The 21,394-nt window shown below is 48.3% G+C and overlaps 1 protein-coding gene across 2 annotated transcripts in view; it reads right to left on the minus strand.

Annotated features, from left to right (window-relative positions):
• The window catches only part of PTPN14 (protein tyrosine phosphatase non-receptor type 14), a 194,197-nt gene extending 174,279 nt beyond the window's left edge, over positions 1-19,918 (minus strand). For both annotated transcript variants that reach the window (XM_036015872.1, XM_028530898.2), the window contains exon 1: positions 19,045-19,918. The gene's annotated coding sequence lies outside the window, so the exon portion shown is untranslated. The remainder of the gene's footprint in view (positions 1-19,044) is intronic.
• Positions 19,919-21,394: the final 1,476 nt, after the last annotated feature.

The raw sequence follows: 21,394 nt of genomic DNA on the forward strand, positions 1-21,394 counted from the left end.
TGTGTGTGTGTGTGTGTGTGATCAAAGTGATTAAAACCGAGCTGGAGTTAAAGTGTACACATACCAAATACCATTCGAAGAAGTCACTCTTTGGTTTCCTAGGGCAAAGAGTCACAGATGGGGAAATATTCTTTTAATCACCAAATGTGCACTATGGGAGACTACCTTCAGAATCTGCTTAGTAAGGGCTCCAGGTCCCCAGGCACTGAAAGAAAAAACATACATGAAGAGCTGGCATTTGTAGAGAAGGAGTTCTTTGAACACCACTCCCAGACACAAAATACACCAATGAGAGGGAACCAAGGTTACACTCCAGTATGGACTGGCCCAGACACAGCAGAGAAGGGCCGTGGCGATGGGCAGCACATTTGAAAATCCAGGGACTTTTTGGAGTGTTCTTGTTTTTTTTTTCTTTAAGCCTGGGATGTGGGTGGGGAAATGACAGGCGACAGAAAAGGTAGAAAACAGGAAAAGAAAGAAAGTTGTGAAGTAGGACACAGAGCAAGTGACACACACAGGGAAAGGCCAAGGCACGCCTTGCCCTGGAGGCGCGGGAGAGTGTCTGCCTCCCGCAGGCAGGCGGGGAGTTCATGCCTGAGGGTCAGAAGCAGACCAGATGCTGCAGAACAACCAGAGACGACGGACCGACCGTCTGGGTGCAGACAGACACTTCTGTCCACAGATCGCGTCTGGTCCTTTGCTCTGCCTCTTAGGAACTTGATCTGATGAGTTCAACCAGGGGTGACAGGGACCGGCCGAGCAATTATACCAAGAAGCCTAATTGTCAAGGGGACTGAGCTCATTCCCAGACCAAAAGGCTGAGTGTCTGGGCAAATCAGGCTAGCACTCAAAAGTTCTGAATAAAGGGAACTGAGTTACCCTACCTGTTGGAATGAAGCAAGGACAGCGTGCTGCACACATTGGTACTTTGGTTGCCTATTCAGGGTGTTTTTAAAGGCAATTGGGAAAAGGAATTAGCCCACACAGTGTGTCGGCCAACTGCATTCTGGCGGTTTTTTAAAAATTTTCTCTTCATAGCTTTTTGGCCCCCCCAAAATAAAATCTGTAACCAATATTTAAAAATCAATGAAGTGCACACAAGGATGAATAGTGACAGCCCTGGCTGGTGTGGCTCAGTGGACTGAGCACCGGCCTGTGAACCAAAGGGTCACAGGTTCGATTCCCAGTCAGGGTACTTGCCTGGGTTTCAGGCCAGATCCCCAGCAGGGGGCGCTCAAGAGGCAACCACACATCTATGTTTCTCTCCCTCTCTCTCCTTCCCTTCCCTTCTCTCTAAAAATAAATAAATAAACTCTTAAAAAAAGACGAATAGTCCTGGCTGGTGTGGCTCAGTGGATTGAGCGCGGGCTGCGAACCAAAGGGTCGCTGGTTTGATTCCCAGTCAGGGCACAAGCCTGGGTTGTGGGCCAGGTCCCCAGCAGGGGGCGCTCAAGAAGCAACCACACATAGATGTTTCTCTCCCTGTCTTTCTCCCTCCCTTCCCTTCTCTCTAAAAATAAATAAATAAACTATTTTTAAAAAGATGAATAGTTACAATCCTGCAAATGCTAACACTGACAGCAGGTCTCCCTAACACTCACTCAATCACACTGTGCTGAGCACTGACCCAGGGCCACTCACGGAAGAAAGACCTTGCAGCCAAGTCGACAACACCATACTGATAAGCTCTGAATATTAATCTACAAAACAAAACAATGACTAAGTATAAGCCTTATAAATTATGAAATCTGGTGGCATGTAAATTGGAGAATCCTTGGAAGGGTGGTTTTGCCAATAAGGAACACAAAAACATGTACATTATTTTCACTTTTTGTGATGCAGTAATCCTTCTTGTGGAAATTCAACCCAAAGAAATAATCAGAACAAAAGACGGACATTACTTGCATAAAGAGATTACTTTTTATATACTAACCAAAAAACCCTCGGAATAACACAAATAATCGATAAATAGACATTGCTAGTTTTAACGTACTAAATCAGTGTATTTATTCTATTTCCATTAAATGTATACATACATTGCGACTATGTAGAAATGGAAAAGTATGTCTGAAAAGGTAAGTGTGGAGAAAAGCAGAGCAAAAAGTATTCTCTCGATATATTATTCTATTTGAATACGTTCTATATTTAGGACATGATCATAATTACACAGTTAATACAAGGTTTAGAAAGAATAGGAAGAACATAAAGACACAATCGCTGTGTTGAATGGTGGGATAATTGGTGAGAAGATTCCTGGGACACTTTAGGAACGGAAGTACGGTTGTTTTTAAAATGGGCTTCCGCGTGACACCCACAGGCGCAGAGGTCAAGAATGACGAGCCCGAATCTCTGTGTTCTGGGTAACTGATCACAGGCAAAGTGTTTGTGAGGCCGAGGTCTTCCCAGAAGCAAGGAAGGAGAGAAGACAGTGGGTCACTTACAAGACAACTACCCCTGAAATGCACTTGTATTTGACAGCTGAGCACACCAGCGAAACAGAGGCGTCCCCCAGTGATCTACGACAAGGAGACCTGAGGGAAACTGACAGGCTTCTGCCACAGCCCCCGCCCCCCACCCTTATAAACAGCCTCGAACCACTCATGGACACCAACAAACGTGTTCTGATCACCATATCACAGACAATGGGTTATAAGAACCTGTCCTATATCTAAAAAGCTATTGGTTACATTTAAAAGTCAACGTTAGTGAAACAGACAGATGGATGCAGGTACGTTGTCAGAACAGTCTAGTAGTCACAAGTATAACTTTTTGCCTGACAATGACCCATCAGGTTAAGCTGTGTCTTAGTCCATATGGGCAGCTGTAACCAAACACCACAGACTGGGAGGTTGATAAACAACAGAAATTCATTGCGTATGGCTCTGGTGGCTAGAAGTCTAAGACCAAGGTTCCAACACAGGTGAGGACCCCTTCCCGGGTGGCAGACTTTAAGCTGTACCCTGGCACGGCAGAAGGCGGTAGGGAGCTCCTCAGGGCTAGGGTCTCTTTTATAAAAGGGCTAACCCATCCACAAGGGCTCTGCCCTCGTGACCTAATCACCTCCCCAATGACACACACACCTCCCAATACCTTCACCTTTGGCGGTTAGGATTTCAACATCTGAATTTGGGGTGAGCACATTCAGACCACCGCACCACACAAGTGATTCCACCAGCAGGCCAACACACAACACCGGCAGGAAAGTGGAAAAGAAATAAGACAGCCCAGGGGAGTGGACAAAGTGACATGGGGGCAACGCTGCGCAGGGACCACCCACCCCAGACCCAAAAGGTGCAGACCCTTTGCCGCTCAACTCTCCTGAAATACAGAAGTCAGATAAGCAAAACATACCACAAGTACTTCTTTTGTCTTTGAAACTCTCAACAGTCTCAGAAAACATTTACAGTGAGCAGGACAGCCTTCGAGAAGATTCAGTAGTCAACTTACTATAAATTCAACCAAAATCTGTGAAGACTCAGCACAAACAAGCATCATATTTTAAGGCGCTGCAGTTTAAAAGCTCCTGTCCTGTCCGTACTTGGTTTCTCCTAGGTTAACATGAAGCGTTCTCATTCTCACTTGCTTAGAGCCTCAGAATCCAGTTTCCCCAAAATGTACCTGTTACAAAACTTCATAAGCAGTGGGTTTTCTTCTTCCACAAGAAATCTGCAACAAATCCTAAGAAGACTTACACAAAATGAGGTTAAACTGAAATAGGAAATCACTTCAGGAACAAAAATCCAAAGACTTGCATGACAAATCTATCCGTTTGTAATTCTTCAACACTAATAGGAGTCTTAATATACACACTACTAATACACTTCTTAACATTTCACAATCGCCAACTACTACTGTTCTAATAAACTCTGGTTCACACATGGATGTCTGGTTCACGCACCAACTTGCTCCTCACACACTTGGACTTGCTTCCCACGGAGCTGTAATGTCTCTCACACGCGTCACCAGTCTGTGCCTTAGAGCACAGAGTGGATTTCTCAGTTCCGAGGATTTTTGACATTGCTCCGCTAAGGGAGGTAGGAGGCGTTTGCGCTCCATGGGTAGTTGCAAAATCCAAAGTCATTTCCCAAGGCCAGTACCACTTCCCTTCCCAACACACACACACACACACACACACTCACATGCTCACACACACACACACACACACACTCACACACAGAGTCTATTCTTGCCCACAGGCCTGAAGATTTCTCTTCTCTCCCCTGCCGGCGTTTCTGCCTTAGCAGCAAAGTCTCAAAGCCTCACGGGAAAACAGAACCACCGAAACTCTGGGTATGCCTAGCCGCCACTATTTCTAAGCAGAAGCCACAGACGAGTGTGGCACCAGGCAACATGACACTCTGTAAAGTAAACCAAGGGAGAGGATACACTTGGTAATAAAAAGTTTTAGTTTACACTTTCAGGGGGAAAACGGTAGGGAAGACTGGTTCTTAAGTTTCAGTCGGTATTTTCTGCTAGGTAAACCACACGGCCATCCGTGAGTCTGAAAACTGTGGAATTGAAGACATCCGAAGTTCCGCACGCAAGAGGGCCATGTCTGAATAGGTTCAGACACCGACCCAGGGCCCTAGCCATAATTCCTCTGATTTGATTCAGATAAAAGTTCTAGGACCTCAAATCAAGTATATCTTTTGTTTTCACTTTTTTCGCTGCTTTGTTTTAAAGTCAGGATAAATACGTATTTAGGAAATGGCATACTGAGAAAAACACGAAACCGAAAAAACAAAGAGAGGATGAAAATGGGTCATTTTACAAAGACTTTCACAATCCAAAAGAAAATTATAGGTGGCCGTTGTTTTATTCACTAATAGATGAAAACCAATATAATTTGTTCTAATAGTTTTCCTTTTAAAATACCATCATTACTAATGACAAAAATTAAGCTGTAAACAATGGCGAAACTAATAAAATGAACATTGCAAAACACAGCACCAGCAGGACACGAGGAAGGTTGTATACTTAAATATTGATGATGGTACCATAAACTGATACAGTCTTTGGAGAGCAATCTGGCCCTGTGTAATAAGATCTACAAGCAATTCATGCCCTTTGACCCAGAAAGCCAACTTTGGAAACCATATCCCCAGAAATACTCTCCAAGTAAATACATGTAATTTGTTCACCAACATTTAGAGCAACGCTATTTATAAGCGTTAAAATTAGAAACAATGCAAATACTAAACCACAAGGGAAGACCGAAGTCAACGATAGCAGAAACGATGGGGTTGTCCCAACCCCTGACTCCCTTCCCACCACAGACCCCACGCGCGTCCCCGTGGGTTGTCTGGGAATCCCGTGGGGTGAGCGCAGACCCTGACACAGTGCTGTTTTGGCTTGGCTGGCGGTCTACTTTGGCCGACGAGATGTGGGCAGACGGCATATTTGCCACCTCCATGAAGCAGCTTTAAATGAGATTGCACGCTTCTCGCTACATCCCTGCCCTCAGCCATCGGAGCATCAAGGCCCGGGCACGGGCTGTCCTCTCTCTCGCCTGGGTTTCCAAACGAGAAGACACGTGGAGCCGAGTGGAGCTACAGAACTACCGTAGAGCTACCACAGAGCCACCAAGAACTACAGCCCGGCCACAGAGCTTGCAGAACGCAGGCACAGAATATGTGCTGGTTGACGTAAGCTACCAAGATGGTGAAACCTTCTTTGTTACCAAAGCAAAAATGAATACAACAGTCATCGAAATACAGCAAGTTACAGAGTAGCTGATCCAAGAAAAGATATTGTGAAAAAGTAGAATTAATAGGCAGATACCAGCGGCATCTGTACAAAATGAGGCAAGCAAAATTAATTAACTTAGAATGACATAATAGTTTATAATTCCTTCTTTTTGTCAGTGAAGTATTTACTCACATAATCTTTGATTCCCACTTAAATGCTACTTTTTGACAAATGTAGTTTTCAATAATTCTATCCATATCATAGTCACAACTGAAATGATTCTATTCAACACACTTCTGCTCTAAATGATGCAAGGGTTAGCAAACACACCAAGGAGTGAACCTAGTGCAAGTCAGTATTCAGCCTTTAAATGCATGAATTTAGTGCAAATTCACGCAGCAAATTGATGCATGCATGAATTTGAATGCATGAATTCGGTTCTTTTGGCAGATCATAAGGAAAAGAACTATAGGGGAAAAAAAAGCCAGAGTTATTTGTTGGGATAACTGACTTTCTAGTCATCAAAGCACGCTCTAACAGAATATCAGCTACCTGAAAAGAAAGTTGTGTTACCTGTGCATTTATCTTTATGAACCGTGCTGGAAATTCCACTGCGTTTGTATGATTCAGGAATCACACACAGACAAACGGAGCTGGCTCCGAAGCGGGTTTAGCGTCTCTAAAATCAATTTCTGATACATATCTCCCCTTTTCAGGCAAACTTGAATTAGCAAAGGAAGTATATCAAGCATAATTTCAGCATGCTTTCTTTTCTGATATATAGTTAATGTCTTTTTAATTAAACTTATTGAAAGTCACATCGGTCAATATATCATACAACTTTCAGGGGTACAATTCTGCAATACATCATCCGTGTAATTGCAATTTAATCATTTTTAATAACTTGCCATCCTTGTTAGGAGCATCCGTTATTGTTCGATATTCCCTAATTCAAAGTTGGTGTCTGCCGGTGCTGGGGCGAGGAATGCCCGCCCTTCAGACGCTGCATGAACACAGGACTGCGGCCGCTGCGCTCCAGGTGCCGCTTTCTCTCTCCCCTCGGAGAAGCACAGTACAGAACGGCTACCAGCGCAGCAGCTCGCAGTCCACGCCCAGATCTGGCTCTCAGCGCCAGCACTGACCAGCGTTTGCCTGCCAACGGTGTTACAGAGTGAACCAGTGTTTGCCGGCTGTAGGGTCTCCTGCCTGCCTCAGCCGTTCTAAGCCCTCATTTTCTCATCTATAAAGTAAGCCTGCAAGAGTGCTTACTGCTCAGAGTTGCTGTAAGGATCAAAAAGACAATCCACTTAAAGTGCTTGACAAAGTACAGCACATGGTAAGTAGTAAATACAGGCCAGCTAATATCAGTCTGTCTTGGCTGGTCATCTAAGATGTCATCATCGAGCCTGCTACTCACCATCACCAATAACGATTTACAATTTTCTTTACCCCTGTGCCCCACCCTGCCCCCCGTCCCATGAGGCATCACTCAGGGACCAGAGCTCTCAAGGAACAGTTTGATAACCATCTACTACAGTGCTGTCCAAAAAATATACAACGTGGACCGCAAATGCAAGCCACACCGGTAATATTAATTTTCCCAGGACTCACATTTAAAAAGCAAAACAAGATAGCTAAGAAATTAATTTTAAGAAATAGATTTTATTTAACTTACTATATCCAAAATATCATTTCAACATGTCATCAATTTTAAAAATCACAATGAGCTTTTTTACAATTCTTCTTTTTTGTACTAAGTCTGAAAAGTCTGGGGTACATTTTACACAACATGTCTCCACTCAAACTTGTCACATCGCAAATGCCAGATGGTCACGTGACCAGTGGGTACCTCATTAGGTTAGTCTCCTAAGGATTATGACCACAGAAACACAACCCCACCTTCAAAAACATCAAAATGCATTTAGTAAACACACTGATGAGGCTGGATGAAAGGAAAGATAAAAGAAAAAGAACGGATGCCCCTGGTCTGGGTGGACTTCTGGGCCGCATGTCGTGGGTCTGATGAACCTGAGCGGTGGGCTCGGAGAAAATGGACTCCAATCCCGCTTCCTCCATTTACCACCTGCGAGACTCGAGCAAACAACCCCTCTAACATCCATACCCCTCAAGGATAGAACTACAGATAAAAATAACACGTCTCTCCTAAGATTGCTCTGAGTATAAAGGTTGTAGAGGAAAAGAGGTTTCCAGACAGGAAGCTCTGCTTTGTGAAAGGTCAGAAATGGGAGCGGGGAAAACCGATGAAGGAAATACGGAGCAAATGAGCTGGGGAAAATAAAGAGGCTGGAGAAAAAGAAGCGTTCACGTTGCAGCCACGGTGCCTTTGTGAAATGCCCAGTTACACAAAACAACTTAAACAGTAGCAGCTATTAATAAAATAAGTGCAGTGGTGTTTCTGAGCCCCCAGTGATTTATACCTCCTGGGCCTGCTTGCTTTCTGCTTGGCAGTACGGTAAGTAAGGGCGGAGGAGCGCCGATTGCCAGGATTTGGAGAACCAAGATTTTTCAGTCGTGTATGCATGACCACAGCCTCTGGCCTTGAGAAGACGGGCTGGTGAGTTTACCTGGATCTTTCTTTGGAGGATGCAGTTCACAGCGCCTCCCATTTAATCCGAATGTTAGTCTTCGCTGTGTTATAAATATGTGATGTTAGGCTAAGTGTTCACTGTCCCTGAAACTTTCCCTCAAAGTTGGGTTTGTGAATAAATTCCAGATATTTTGCTCTTGTTCTGTGCTGCCCCTCCCAAAAGTCCAATTAATTTTTTTAAAGTTAGTCTGGTATGCTAATGAAGACTTAAAATGTTTAACATCTCTATTACAGGGAACTTCTAAGCCAAGCTTTTTTCTAGAAAGTATTCTACATGATATTAATGTCTCTTGAAATGATACGTGTTCCATAAAATCAAATTTTAAAAAATAGGTTCTTAATAAAATGAGTTCCACTTTGCCATGCTTTGTTTTCCTAGAAGATTCCTTGAAGCCTTTCATACGCTCACATACACGGACTTCAAACTGCTCAGTCATTATTACCATTTCATTAGTCTGCAAATGAGGGAAATAATAATGCAAATCGAGGATCCAAAAATGAGGAGACAGCCCTAGTTACCCCCGGAAACAGTCGTCCCTTGCACAGGGTGTCTGGCCCGGTGTGCAGGTGCACTAACCATCCCCAGCACCAACTGTGAAGACAGACAAGGCAATTCACCTATCGGAATCCTCCAAAGTCGGGTTATTCTAAAGGGAGGGAGGGAGGGAGAAAGGAGGGAGGGAGGGAGAAAGGAGGGAGGAGAAAGGACTGGCGACGGCAAAGGAAGGAGAGAGGGTTTTTCCTTAAATGACTAAGTGTAACTGGTCACTTCACACTCACAGGGAAAGCTAAACACCTGAACTTATTTGCAAGGATGAACGGGCATCAAATACCCACTCGTATCTAACCTGATCCTCGGGGAATAAGCTTCATTTTGAAAAAAAGAAACGAAACAGCCGCTCGGCAGAAACACCACACAAACCATCCTTTCCAGCCTTTATTTTTAGATGCCTCTTAAGTAAACAGTAATTTTCTAAAGAATATAATTAAGACCGGTAGGTGTCACTTCATTATTTTGGAGTTTTCATTCTTTTCACATCAGTCACACTTTTTCCCCTTCATAAATCTCCTAATTATACGATATTCCATAACAATTTTTTTACCTTTGAATAAAAGAATTTATATGATCTTCTAAAAATGTACAGATTTTTAAACAGCACAATCACCCCGAATGTGAGCGAGTATAACCCACTGGTCTAAATGGAGGGACTCTGACAGCCCCATTTTTCAAGAGATAATTTGGAGACTTGTGTATGTCTAAAAAAAAAAAAAACCGTGCGCCTTCATCATCTAAAGCACATTTTACAAAATGCATAATGGAAAAGAATATGCTGAATATAGACCATCGGATTTCATTGGCAGAAGCGAACGCTAATTGCCTGCTGGAGTCTTTAATGAGACCTAATTGCCAGCTTGAGCTGTCACCGCTGACCCTGGCGACAGGCTAGCACACCCTTCCTAAACCTAATACAGCACAGTCCTCCTTCATGACGGCCACTACAGCTCTGTCGTGGGACACGTCTCGTCTGCCACAGAAACAAACTCTGCCGCCTCCAGTCCAAAGGGACATGCTGCTCCTCCAGCCCAGAGCGGGCAGGGTGGACGGCAGGAGTCACCCTCTCGACCAGTGGGACCTCGTCCCAGCCCAGGTCTCCGTGCAAGCCTTGACTCACACACAGCCGGGGACACCGTCGACACCCTGCGTGGCGACGGGCGTGGGGGAGGGAGGCTGAAAAACAGAACACACCCCAGACCCCAACCGTCACCACCACCACAAGGTCGTTGGGAAAAGCAGGGGAAATCATTTCTACACCAAGCCATGGGTTTGAACTAGAAACTCCACGTGTAAGCCTACTCAACGGACAGTCTACCTTTCAGATACTGAGCCCAAGAGATATTCCCTACAAGGTGCTTTGAAGTGCTTCTGGACGCACCTTGAAAAACACTATTTCCATTAAAAGCATTAATCTCACGTCTACTGCTCGACAAGTCCTCACTTACCGAATATCTACTGGGCAGCGCGTGCCAAGAACCCAAAGGTAAAGACAACACGACACACGCCCGCAAAGACTTCAGGGAGACAGATGAACAAACAACAATAATACAATGCGGAGTATATCACAGTGAAGAGGGTAAACTTCCACACAAAGACAGGTCGGGTGACAATGAACTCTCCCTAAAGATCAAAGGGAACGTCAGACAAAACATCTGAGAAGACGTAGAAATCATACTAGATGCTAAAGAACAGAAGAGGAGGTTATTATGTGACTAGATGTGAAAAGGAATTCAAGGAAAAAGGAACAGTAACAGCATGAGTCAAAACCACAGGTTCCAACCGTGAGAAATGTTTGGAGACGAGCAGCCGAGAGCCAAGGGAGGCCAGCCAGGGCTCCGCGTCAGGCTAGGTGGGAAAAGAGCTGCGCAGGCAGAGCCTTGAATGCTGCTGGGGAGTCTGCGCTTAACAGCGGGCAATGCGGTGTGTTTCTAAAATTAAATTTTTTTGAGCTGGTGTGGCTCAGTTGGTTGGAGTGGTGTCCCATAACCAAAAGGTTGCAGGTTCGATTCCCAGTCAAGGCATATGCCAGGGTTGCAGGTTCCATCCCCAGTCCAGGCACCTACAGCAGGCAGCCAATCGATGCTTCTCTCTGGCATCAATGTTTCTCTCTCTCCCTTCCTCTCTCTTTAAAAGCAATGGAAAAATGTCCTCAAGGGAGGATTAAAGACATTAAAACTAAATATTTTCGACCTGTGAGAGACCTATGGGAGAAGAGAGTAAACATACATGCCCCCAACCCCCAGCTTAGGAAGTAAAATACCGCATCTCCGTCCTCACCTCCTCCCCTCCCCACTCCCTGTATCTGGCGTTCATCCTTCTGACAGTCCTTATACCTTTTACTGCAGACATATGTATCTCTAAACAATGTAAAGTGGCGAGAAAGATTCCACGCAGGAGAGTGAAAATATCAGCCTATTTAAATCAAGAGCCCGTAGTGTGGGGGGGGGGTCTGGTCCCCACACTGGCAGCCATGGGACAACAGGCAGCAGTGGGACAGGTGACAGAAAGACGTTGACATAGCTGTCTTCACGGAAGGACTGTTGTAATACGGGGAGAAGAGGCAGCCTTGGCCTTGGCAGGCATTCCCAGGGCAAGGAGGAGACAGACCTGAGTGAACAGTGACAGGGGACCAGCAGCAGAGAAGGGACAGTCTGCAGGGTTAGGAGAGATGGGGACAGCAGCGAGGCAGGTGGCAGCTCCCAGGTGGCTGAGAGGCTAAGGAGGGGCATGAGCCACGTTAGCCAGGTCACAGAGCACAAAGGGGAAGATGCCAAGAGCAAGTGGCCGAAGGGCCTGACCAGGGAGCGAGGTCAGGCACGGCCCCCAGAGAAGTGGCATTGACAGCGGGCTTCCAGGGACACTCGGATGGGCAATGCTGAGTGCCGGGGTCCCTGGGCGAGGCAGGAGCGTGGGCGCAGGAGGGGAATTACTGGGCCTGTCAGGGAACAGCTGCAGCCTGGCAGACCCCTGGGGAATGACGGGACGTCAGTCTGCAGAAAGCAGAGGACCGCCCGGGGATTATTGTGGAGAACCTTACTTATCAGGCTTCAGTGCATACAACGTACACAGGTAACTCACACCAAATTCACTCTCGTGGCCAGGAAATCTGATTTAATCCCTTTTACTTGAGAACTAAAAAAGTGGAGAAAGCCCATCTTGGGATGTGTTGATAACATCATTGATATCAGTGCTGCTGATCAGTTCTAGCTGGGGAAGGGCAGACCCGCAAGCCTGCAGGGGCCCAGAGTCATGGAGGGCCTCTCTCCCCCACTTACAAACTGGTAACCCAGAGGTTGAACACTGAGTATTTCAGCATTTTCCTCTTTAATATACAGTATAAAGTAATGCAGAGATGGGAAGTGAAACATATTCTAATATAACTAACCCTGCAAAAGCAATTTTGCTTCATGCTTCAACCCTAAATGTCCCTGCTTACTAACTCATCTGCGACAGTGACACACCCTCCCTTGAGCTGCAGGGTTTCCTGGGTTTGAAAAGTCAGGGCAGCAATGATCACATCTTTACAAGCATCCAAGTAAAGCAAAACCACTAGAGTGTCAGCCTAGGGATGTAACTCATCTCCTCCAATGAATAAGATGTGTATAGCACACAGCAACATCTGTTTAATTTTTAAAATCCACAGGCAGTCATTAACATGACGTCATTTTCACAAGGGCACTGAACACCCTATTAGGGAATCAATAAGAAAGTCCAGACCAGGCTGGGCTCTAGACCCTCAGGTCAGCATTTCAGAAATGCATTCATTCATTGATCTACAAACACTTCGTTAAAAAAAAATCAACTCCATTTCATTCGCTGCGATATAGCGACAATCATACGACCTACTCTGCAGGGTTGTTGAAAGATTTAATAAAATCGTCTCAAGTGCTGGGCACACGGGGACAGAGTTGGCGCCAATAACCTGAAGACATGGCTACTGGAACCAGCCTCCCTCCTTACAGGGTGGAGATTCTGATTCTGAACCAAGCAAGACGTAAATACTTTAGGGAGATGCTTCTGACACTTCTAATGTGCTGGAGGAGACAGGGAGGCAAACATATGTGGCAAGAGAAAACTCACCAAGGTAGGTCAACTGCAAAGTGCTACGGGAGCACAAAGAAAGGAGTGCTAACTGGCCGTGGGAAGGGGTGTCAGGGAAGATGGCCCCTCAGCTGAACGGGCAGCAAGGAGGAGCGGCACCCTGGGCGGTACCCTGGGCAGCACCCTGGGCGGGAATGCATGTAACAAAGCAGAGGGGAATTAAACACCTGCAAGTGTTAAGGGGGTGGGGGGGGGGGAAGGGAAGCAGATAAGAATGGGAAGGTCGTCAGGGGTAAGGAAGCCTTATCATACAAGTAATAGGAAGCAAAAGAAGCACTTAAATAATATAAAAAACAGATGTGTGTTTTTGAAAATCTACTGGAAAAAGTACATGAAGAATGTATGAAAACACAGCCTTTAAACTCTTGAACCATCCCAGAAGGAAGTGGGGATGGAGGGCCCGGAGGAAACCAAAGGCATGTTAGGGACAAAAACTCACAGGACGGATGTGTCTGTTACTGGTGTTGGAGCACAGAGACTGGGGGTGCAAAGGAAGGCGAACCCGCGGTCCTGGCTTCAGCAGGTCATCCGACAGGGGGAGGTATCACTGACCTAGGCGGATGCAGCAGCGTTTGTGGCAAGAAGCAAACGAGTGAATTCAACTGGAGGCTGGTAGAGAGTCTGGCATATAAATCCGATACCCAGAGGGACGGAAGTACCAGCTGAACCGAACTGGCTGGAACCAAGCAGAGGGCTCTGCCTCGGAGATGACAGCCAAGCAGTTCCACTAAAATGGAAACATCTAATTCAGGCCTTCCGAGGCGGGCCTGGGGAGGGGTAAGTGGCCATTAAGTGACTCCAGCCTCTCTGGAGCTCTGAAAAACCAGGGACAGAATGAGTCAAACCAATGCAGCGAAAACCTGAAGTGACCACCGTAGCAAGCCTGAGGACAGGGCTGGAAGGACCAAAACAAGGATCCTTAGCTCCAGGATTCTCCAAGTACAGTTGGTCAAGGACCCACAGTATTAGCATCACTGAGTTCCAAAATCTGAGCCCCACCCCAGACCTACTGCATCAGAAGCAGGGCCAGGCACCGAGGAAGGGCACCCTGGGTGGTAGCCAGGTGCCTGTTAGATCAGCAGCCCTTGAGCTCTGTGGCCGTAGCTAATGCCCCAATTCCTTGAGGGGCATGGGTGTGAAAAAAAAGAAAGAACTCCCAGAAGACGGATTTCCAAAGGCTTTAGGAAATTAAGTAAACATTTTAGCGAACTTAAGTAAACATTAGGAACTCTTGCTAATTTTTAACAATGAGTGACTCTTCCCTGGGAGCGAAAAAACTCGGGAGGCAAACCAGATGAAGTCGGTCAGTGGCACACACCCAGGAAAGCTGCCCACTTTGGGGATGCAATGAGTTCGCTACTGAAAGTCTCAAACATCCCGAGTGTGAGGAGGACACTCTGCTTCCGAGAGGATGTTAGGGCACCAGTCCAGCCCCCTCTCATTTTCTCCGGTCCCCTCCCTGCTGACCAACATCAAGTGCTTATGGGGTGGCCGCCTAGAGTTACAGGATATGCAGCAGGCCTCTGGGTCAAGCTAATTATAAGCCTAATTTCGCTCCCTAAGGAACCGAGCTAAATCTGCCACGTATCCAGCTTGACACACAAGATCGATCTCAGCACGGCCACAACATGTTTTTTTCTGATAGCAAGGACCATGAAGCACGTCAAACAAAAGCATGACGGGAGAGCAAGACAAAACCAAGCCAGGGAATATAGAGCCAACAGGAAAAAGGGAAAGGAAATTAAAACAATGTTAATGTGCCATTTATAATCCAACTTAGACGCGCAACCACCCTCTTGCTGCAAAAAGGTACCTCTCGTCGCCATTAGCTTTTATCTTCAGCGACTGCAATTCTTATCCCCGAGTATTGCATCATATCCTCTCATTCAGAATTATAAATAAGTCAGAGATTATTTATTTTCATAATCAGCATGCATGCAGTGTATGGCAGAGGCATGGCCGGTCCGGGCAACGTGGGTTTCCTCTCCCTCCCTGTGGCGAAACTCCCAGCCAGACCCGCATTTCCCTGCGCTTTCTCCCGCTGACCTCCCGGCCTGCGTGCAAACCACACGCCGGGCAACCGGTGCCGGGCCGTGACCATCCACTCTGCTTCAGGAACACACACCACACACCTGCCCCACTGATGTTTTCTGACTCGTTCTTTCTTCTAACACTCCCTCCTCCTGGGAGGGTGATATGAAGATCAAGGAGCTGATGTTTGTCAAGTAGTTTAGGCTTCTCAGATGAAAGGCAACTTGAAAGCTCACGGACCAACCCGAGGCTGGCATTCCAGCAGAGGTGTTGGAGCCGACTCCACATTTGGGCTTCAAAGAAGGAAATCAGATTGCAAAGACATTCGTTGGGGAAGCTTGTGCCTTCTTGCCAAGGGCGGGCAGACTCATTCGAACATTCCTTAACTGGATTTCAACATCAGAAATGCCGGGCCCCTTGCTATAGTAAGTAGTACACAGGGGAAAGGACCCTTTTCTCAGCCCTTCTCTAAGTGGCTCTGCTTCCTCAAGCTCCCCTTCTGCCAAGTCTTGCAACTGTCACCCCCCTCCTACAGGAGGGGCCACATGGCAGCTGCCAGCCAACACGTTTGCTCTGAGCCAATAGACCAAAAAAAAAAAAAAAAAGGTCAAAGACAAAGCTTTATGTGTATGTTGGCACACATGTGAACTCAGGCTGCTGGGGGAAAAAAATGACACAAAGGGCACATTCATGGCCACACAGAACTCCTCGAACATATAAATAGCCATCCTTGACCCAGCACCTACCTACCCAGGGCGAGGCACTGTGTTAGGAGGGGCACATGGAGCGTCATGCCGCATTCTCCACAAATGTTCTGCCAAGTTGGAAACCGAAGGTCCCATCATGCAGATGCAAAGAGACTGAGGTTGAATTTGAGATTCTCGAAGGGCGGCAAAGTCCATCCAACGTCATGCAGCGAAAAGATGGCAGAGCTGGAATTCCACCCTAGCTCTTTTTTGAATTCCTCCCCCTGGCTCCCTGCTCCAGCACCCGGAGAGTGGAGAAAGCTGCAAAACTGGCCACACAAACACCCTTGGGACACGCACTAAGCCCTCCACGGGGCTCAGACAGGGGAAGGGTAAATCAAGTCATGAGGGGGAACCACAGTCTTATTTTAGACACTAACCTTAACCTCCTTCTTACCAAAACTTGTTTGTTTTCCCTTGTTCTTTTTTAATCGATGCAAGTAGCAATACTTTAATTGGCTGATTAAGTGTTTCATCGTATCTCCCCCACCCCCCACCCCCCCCCCCGCCCCGAGTTATCTCTTACAAAGTGCATAGCACTGCTCTGAGGCTTAGTGTGAGTTCAAAAAATGGCCCTGGCTGGTGTGGCTCAGTGGACTGAGTGCTGGCCTGTGAACCAAAGGGTTGCTGGTTTGATTCCCAGTCAGGGCACATGGCTGAGCTACAGGCCAGGTACCCAGCTGGGGGCACATAGAGGCAACCACACATTGATGTTCCTCTCTGTCTCCTTTTCCCTCCCTTCCCCCTCTCTAAAAATTAATTTAAAAATAAAAAAGATACACAGCACTTGGTGGCTACGCAAAAAGTTCAAATGTGTGATAGAACGTGAAAAAGAATGGAAATATGAAACGCAGGTGGGCTACAATGTGCAATCAAAGGGGTTATGTTTGCTCCCCATTTTATGAGCAAGAAAACACGTAAGTCCTTAATAAGGCTGGAAAGTGCTGGGGAAAAAATCATCATAGCTCTTGACCCCTGGCCCATCCATTCGGGGCAAATAAGAACTCTCCTAAAAAAATCTGATTGTTCTCTGAATTCTTTCATTTCTTCCACATTAAAATAGCCTTAACTGTTCTTTCCATTACAGCTGGCCATGCAACACAGAATGCACAAACCCAAATAATGAAGTGTTTCTAGTAACTATGTGTGTAAGCCAGTGGTAGAAGCTGGGAAGGTACCTGAGATTAGCAAGAAAGCTTTTCTCCAGCCATTTCTCTCATGCAGGTCCTGGACCTCCTGGCAAACTCCCACCAAGGGGCCATTCTTGAGACAAGAGAAGGGGTTTGTGGAGGAGCTTGGATAAACACCCAAGACTGTAGGAAGTCAGTGTGCTCTGCCCACTCCCGTGTACTGGCCTGAGGTCACTGAAAGCTGGCCCTCTGCCACCTGGGCCAGGACTCAGCCACTATGAATAATACTGCAACGCCACTCCAGCTCACTGGAAAGGCACCCTTGAAAGGCAAACCACGCAGAGAATGCTACAGCACCAGAAGGAGCTTTTCTCGGAAGGATCGGCTGAATCCTGGATCATCAGGCTCCACAGCAGCCAGACAGAAGAGCCCCAGTTTTTATAAAGTTTCAGAGCAAGGAAATGGAGTCCTTACAACTGTGCTGCAGCAATAATGACTTTTCAAAGCAGCACACATTCTCACAAATACTGAGACAGGTGCATAAACTCATCCCGCTCAGCATGGTCACCCATTCAGATTGGGGGAAAGAGCACCATGCCGTTGAGCTCCAGGCATCAAGGCTATTGTTGCTGTGCACAAACTTTTCATGCCATCAGCAAAAGACAGGTAACTTTCATACAAGGGTCTGTGATGTGGCATTATCATCGATACCCTATGACAGTCAGGCTGCTCTAGCAAAGGGGATCAGAACCAGCTAATGAAGCCCAGCATGGGCCAATTGGTGCCAACTACCATTTAGATGGTCTCACAATTGCTGCTCATAGCACAGTCGAAACAGCATCACCTCTGAGGTGTGTCCAAAAGGAGAGCCTGGGCTCCTCTGGAGGAGACTTGGTTCCTGTCATGGGTAGCATGCTTCCACTTTAATTTCTGATATATTTTTCCTGTAAAGGCACTCCCTGCAACACTGCCCATGAATCCCACCCGGGCCTCCAGACAGGCTCGTTCATTTGGTACGTGTTTTTGGGGTGACTTTCACTTTGCACAAGCTGTTTCCGCTACCTGTGTCCTCCAGGTGAGTTGGGTGCACACGTCACCCCCTCACCTCCAGGAGCAAGCTTTCCCTTGCACTTCTCACAGCACTGCAATTCCCTGTTGGATTTTCAAGAATATTTCCTTTCCTCCACGAGGCTGCAGTAAGATCTGGTTATAGCATCTTTTATCCCTTGTTCCTAGCCTAGAGGAGAAGTTTAATGCTAGGTTTGTTGAATGAATGAGTGAACTAACGCACTTTAAATTAGCACATTGTTGGAAACCCTGGCACCACATATGCAGCCTGCAATCTGGAGATTCCTCACCAGCCAGTTCCTGAATACCACACAATCCCCTTAAACTGTGGGTGGGGGTGACAGGAACAGAAGGGAAAGGGAAATGGAGGGAGTGTCAGAGTACCTCTCTGCTAGTCCAAAAAGGTGGGAGCCCCACTGGCATGTATTCAAAATCCAGACTTAGGGGTCATGCCAGGGAGAAAGAGGAGGGAGTGTATTAGCACCGCCCTCAGAAGTTGTCAATACACACAAGTTAGAAAGTTTGAGGTGGAGACCTGTTCTGAAATTGTGTGGCCACAAGTTTTGAGCCAGCCTGACCACCCAAGTAGGGGCCAAGAAGCTCAGGATCTTGGTGGCACGTCCGGGGCCTAGTAGGAAGGCATGAAAACTCCTCTCCCTCCCAAGATCTTGCCCCTTTGCCGGGCAGGAGAGGGTAGGGAGCCGCGTTCCTATCCCGCTGGAGAGGCAGCACTGTCCTTGTCTATCCTCCTCCTCTCCCCAGCCCCTGGGTATCCCCAGAAGTCTTTCCGAGGCCCTCTCTCAAGCCCAAGAAAGCAGAAGGGAATGGGGAGGAAGGGACGAGGGTGTGGGTTTAACCACGAGCAGGGCAGACAGCTCTCACCTTCCACCTAACTCCCCAGACCAGCTGTGCGCCTCGCAGAGGGCGGCTCCCACCGCCCCGGCAAACTCCTGCGGCCCGGACACCTCGCGCCCCAGCTGCCCTCGCGGCGTCCGGAGCCGCCGCAGATACCAAGTTGGCTTTGCCAGCCTTTGCCCAAGTCATCCGCTGGGCGCCCGGGCCACCCAGGCGGTCCCCAACCTACAGCCCGACTCCTCCGCCCCAGACGGCGCTTACCTGCTTACATGGCCCGGTTGGAGCCCTGCAGTCCCTCACGAAAAGGCTGTCCCTCCGCCGCGGCGGCGGAGCCCCAATTCCCCAAGGAATTGATTCCAGTGGCTGGCGGAGGAGGGGCGAAGGGAACAAGCCTGGGGAAGCGAAAGGGGAGGGAGAGTTCCGCGGCGATCCGGGCACAGGAGTCTGCGCAGGGGCGCACAGAGCAGGAGTCAAGAAGAGCCACCTAAACCCAGGGCTGTCCCGCCCGAGAGGGGACGAGACCAGGAGGCCGGGGAGGATGGCTAAAGTGGGAGGAGAAGGACCGCCAGCGGTCACTGTGCGTCTGCGGCTCCCCGAGGACCTTAGCCCGGAGGTAGGCAGCTAAGCGGGCAGGAGCACAGCAACCTGCCCCCTGCCTGCGCCTGCAGCACCCACTCGGGGAGGAAAAGTTGGGAAGAACTTTTAAGGGCCAGGAGAGCCCGAGCGGCAGGAAACGCGAGCAGCCGGGAGAGGAGGGAGGAAGGGGCCGTGCGAGTGGGAGGGGACGGAGCAGGCGCCTGCGGCCGCGGTTCCCCCACCCCCGGGCCCGGCTCGGCTGCACTGGGGGCCGGGAGGCGGAGAGAGCTCCGGGCGCGCGTCCGAGGGCGGGAGGAATGCGGCCGAGAGCGCGCGCGCGGAGCGCGGAAACGTGGATCCAGAGCTCGGGAGCTGGAGGCGTGCGGTCCCGGGGGACGTCACAGCGCTGGAATCCGAGGAATGCCGGGCTGCAGGAGCTCCTTCTGCAGGCCCGGGAGAAGTCGCGCACTTTTAACGTGGCAGGTTTGGACAACGTTTGAGAAGGTGGGGGCTGAGGAGGGAGGACGGGATTAAACTCCCCGGAGTAAGAATCGCAGGAGTGGCGAAGAAATAGAGACCAAAGCCACCCCAAACTCGCGCCGCTCCAGGCGGGGGCGGAAAGTGGGAAGACATACAAATCCCACCGAGACCTCCGAAAACAGCAGAGGCTGGACAGTGGCAGCAATTTGCCCTCTCCGGCCCGGAGCAAGCACAGTGCGTCCTATAGTGGGGAACTCTCCAAGCAGGGCGCCCCCATGCAGACACTGCACAGGGGAAATAGACCGGGAGATAATAAGGTGGCTTCACCGAGAGCCAATCTCAGAGCTCTGTTTCCAGAACATGCGGAACCTCAGGGTACTGGTCCTGGTGTCGTAATCCACCCACCACACCTCACCCCACACACACATCCCCTCTCCTGGCTGCGTGCTAGGAGTCGGAATAGGTCGTTTTCCCGGTTCTTTCCAAGCCACAAACTCGCCCCACCCTGCCTGGGCAGCCACTGGGAGGGAACTTCCTTAGCACTTTCGGAGGTGGAGTTAGTGAGCCGCAGCCGGTTTGATGGAAAAAGCGCGGAGCCAGGAGGGGGACCCAGGGTGTTAGGCCTTGCCCTGCTGTAGTCCGCTTGCATGACTGAGGAGTATTCCAGCCTGAAAGCCTTGGCTTCAGCGGCTGTGGAATGAAAGAGCTTGCCTGCATTTCTGCCCTCCTTTGCAGAACTAAGAACATGCCTTAGGATCCTGCTGCCTCACCAGGACTCAAGCCCAGTCTTTTCAGCCTTTCTTAGGTGGAAAAGGGTATTTGAAGTCATCCTCGCAGAAGATACTATTCCGAATTACTTCACTGTCCCACATCTCATAGCGAGATTCTGGGCCACTCGGAGAAGGGAACGGAAACCGAAAAGCAGCACCTGTTGTGCCCATGAGGTGCAAATTTGTGGTGACCGACTTCGCTGAGCGTTTGATAATCTCCAAAAGGATCCCAAGCAGAGGAGACTCCAAAGGGATAGAAGGGGGAGGTTCCAGGGAAGTAAGATCAGTTTCTCAAACTTCCAAAGAAATGGCTGGATAGCCGCAGTGTGGACTTGCTGGATCTCCAGAGAAAACTAGGGGGCGCCTCTCTGAGGCCCAGGAAGTATGGAAAGCACTTTGTGCTCTGGTGTGATCCCCATTTCCTGGATAAGGAAAGTGAGGCATGAAGAGATTACAGATCTCACCAAGGGTCACAGAGCAGTAAAATCGGGTAATGGAGCCTAAGCTGGCCCCTCCCCTGCAAAAAAAAAAAAAAAAATCCCCAAACCAGAGCTACTTCTCTCTTCAACTTTTGGACAAAACAGGACTAAGATTCAAGATACAGAAATCCCTGCAGGCTCTCCAGGTAAAACCCCAGCTCCTGCTCTTTCCCTGAGATAGGACAGTGCCTTCAGGGATCTTGGAGGACAGGAGTGGCATTTGTGTATCGTCGTTCTAAAGTCACTGAGATAGCAAACTCCCAGCCCAGCCACTAAGACGAAGCGTGGTGGAGAAGAATGAGCAAA

Source organism: Phyllostomus discolor, chromosome 14 (genome assembly GCF_004126475.2).
Source record: "Phyllostomus discolor isolate MPI-MPIP mPhyDis1 chromosome 14, mPhyDis1.pri.v3, whole genome shotgun sequence".
In the NCBI taxonomy this organism is placed as follows: Eukaryota; Metazoa; Chordata; class Mammalia; order Chiroptera; family Phyllostomidae; genus Phyllostomus; species Phyllostomus discolor.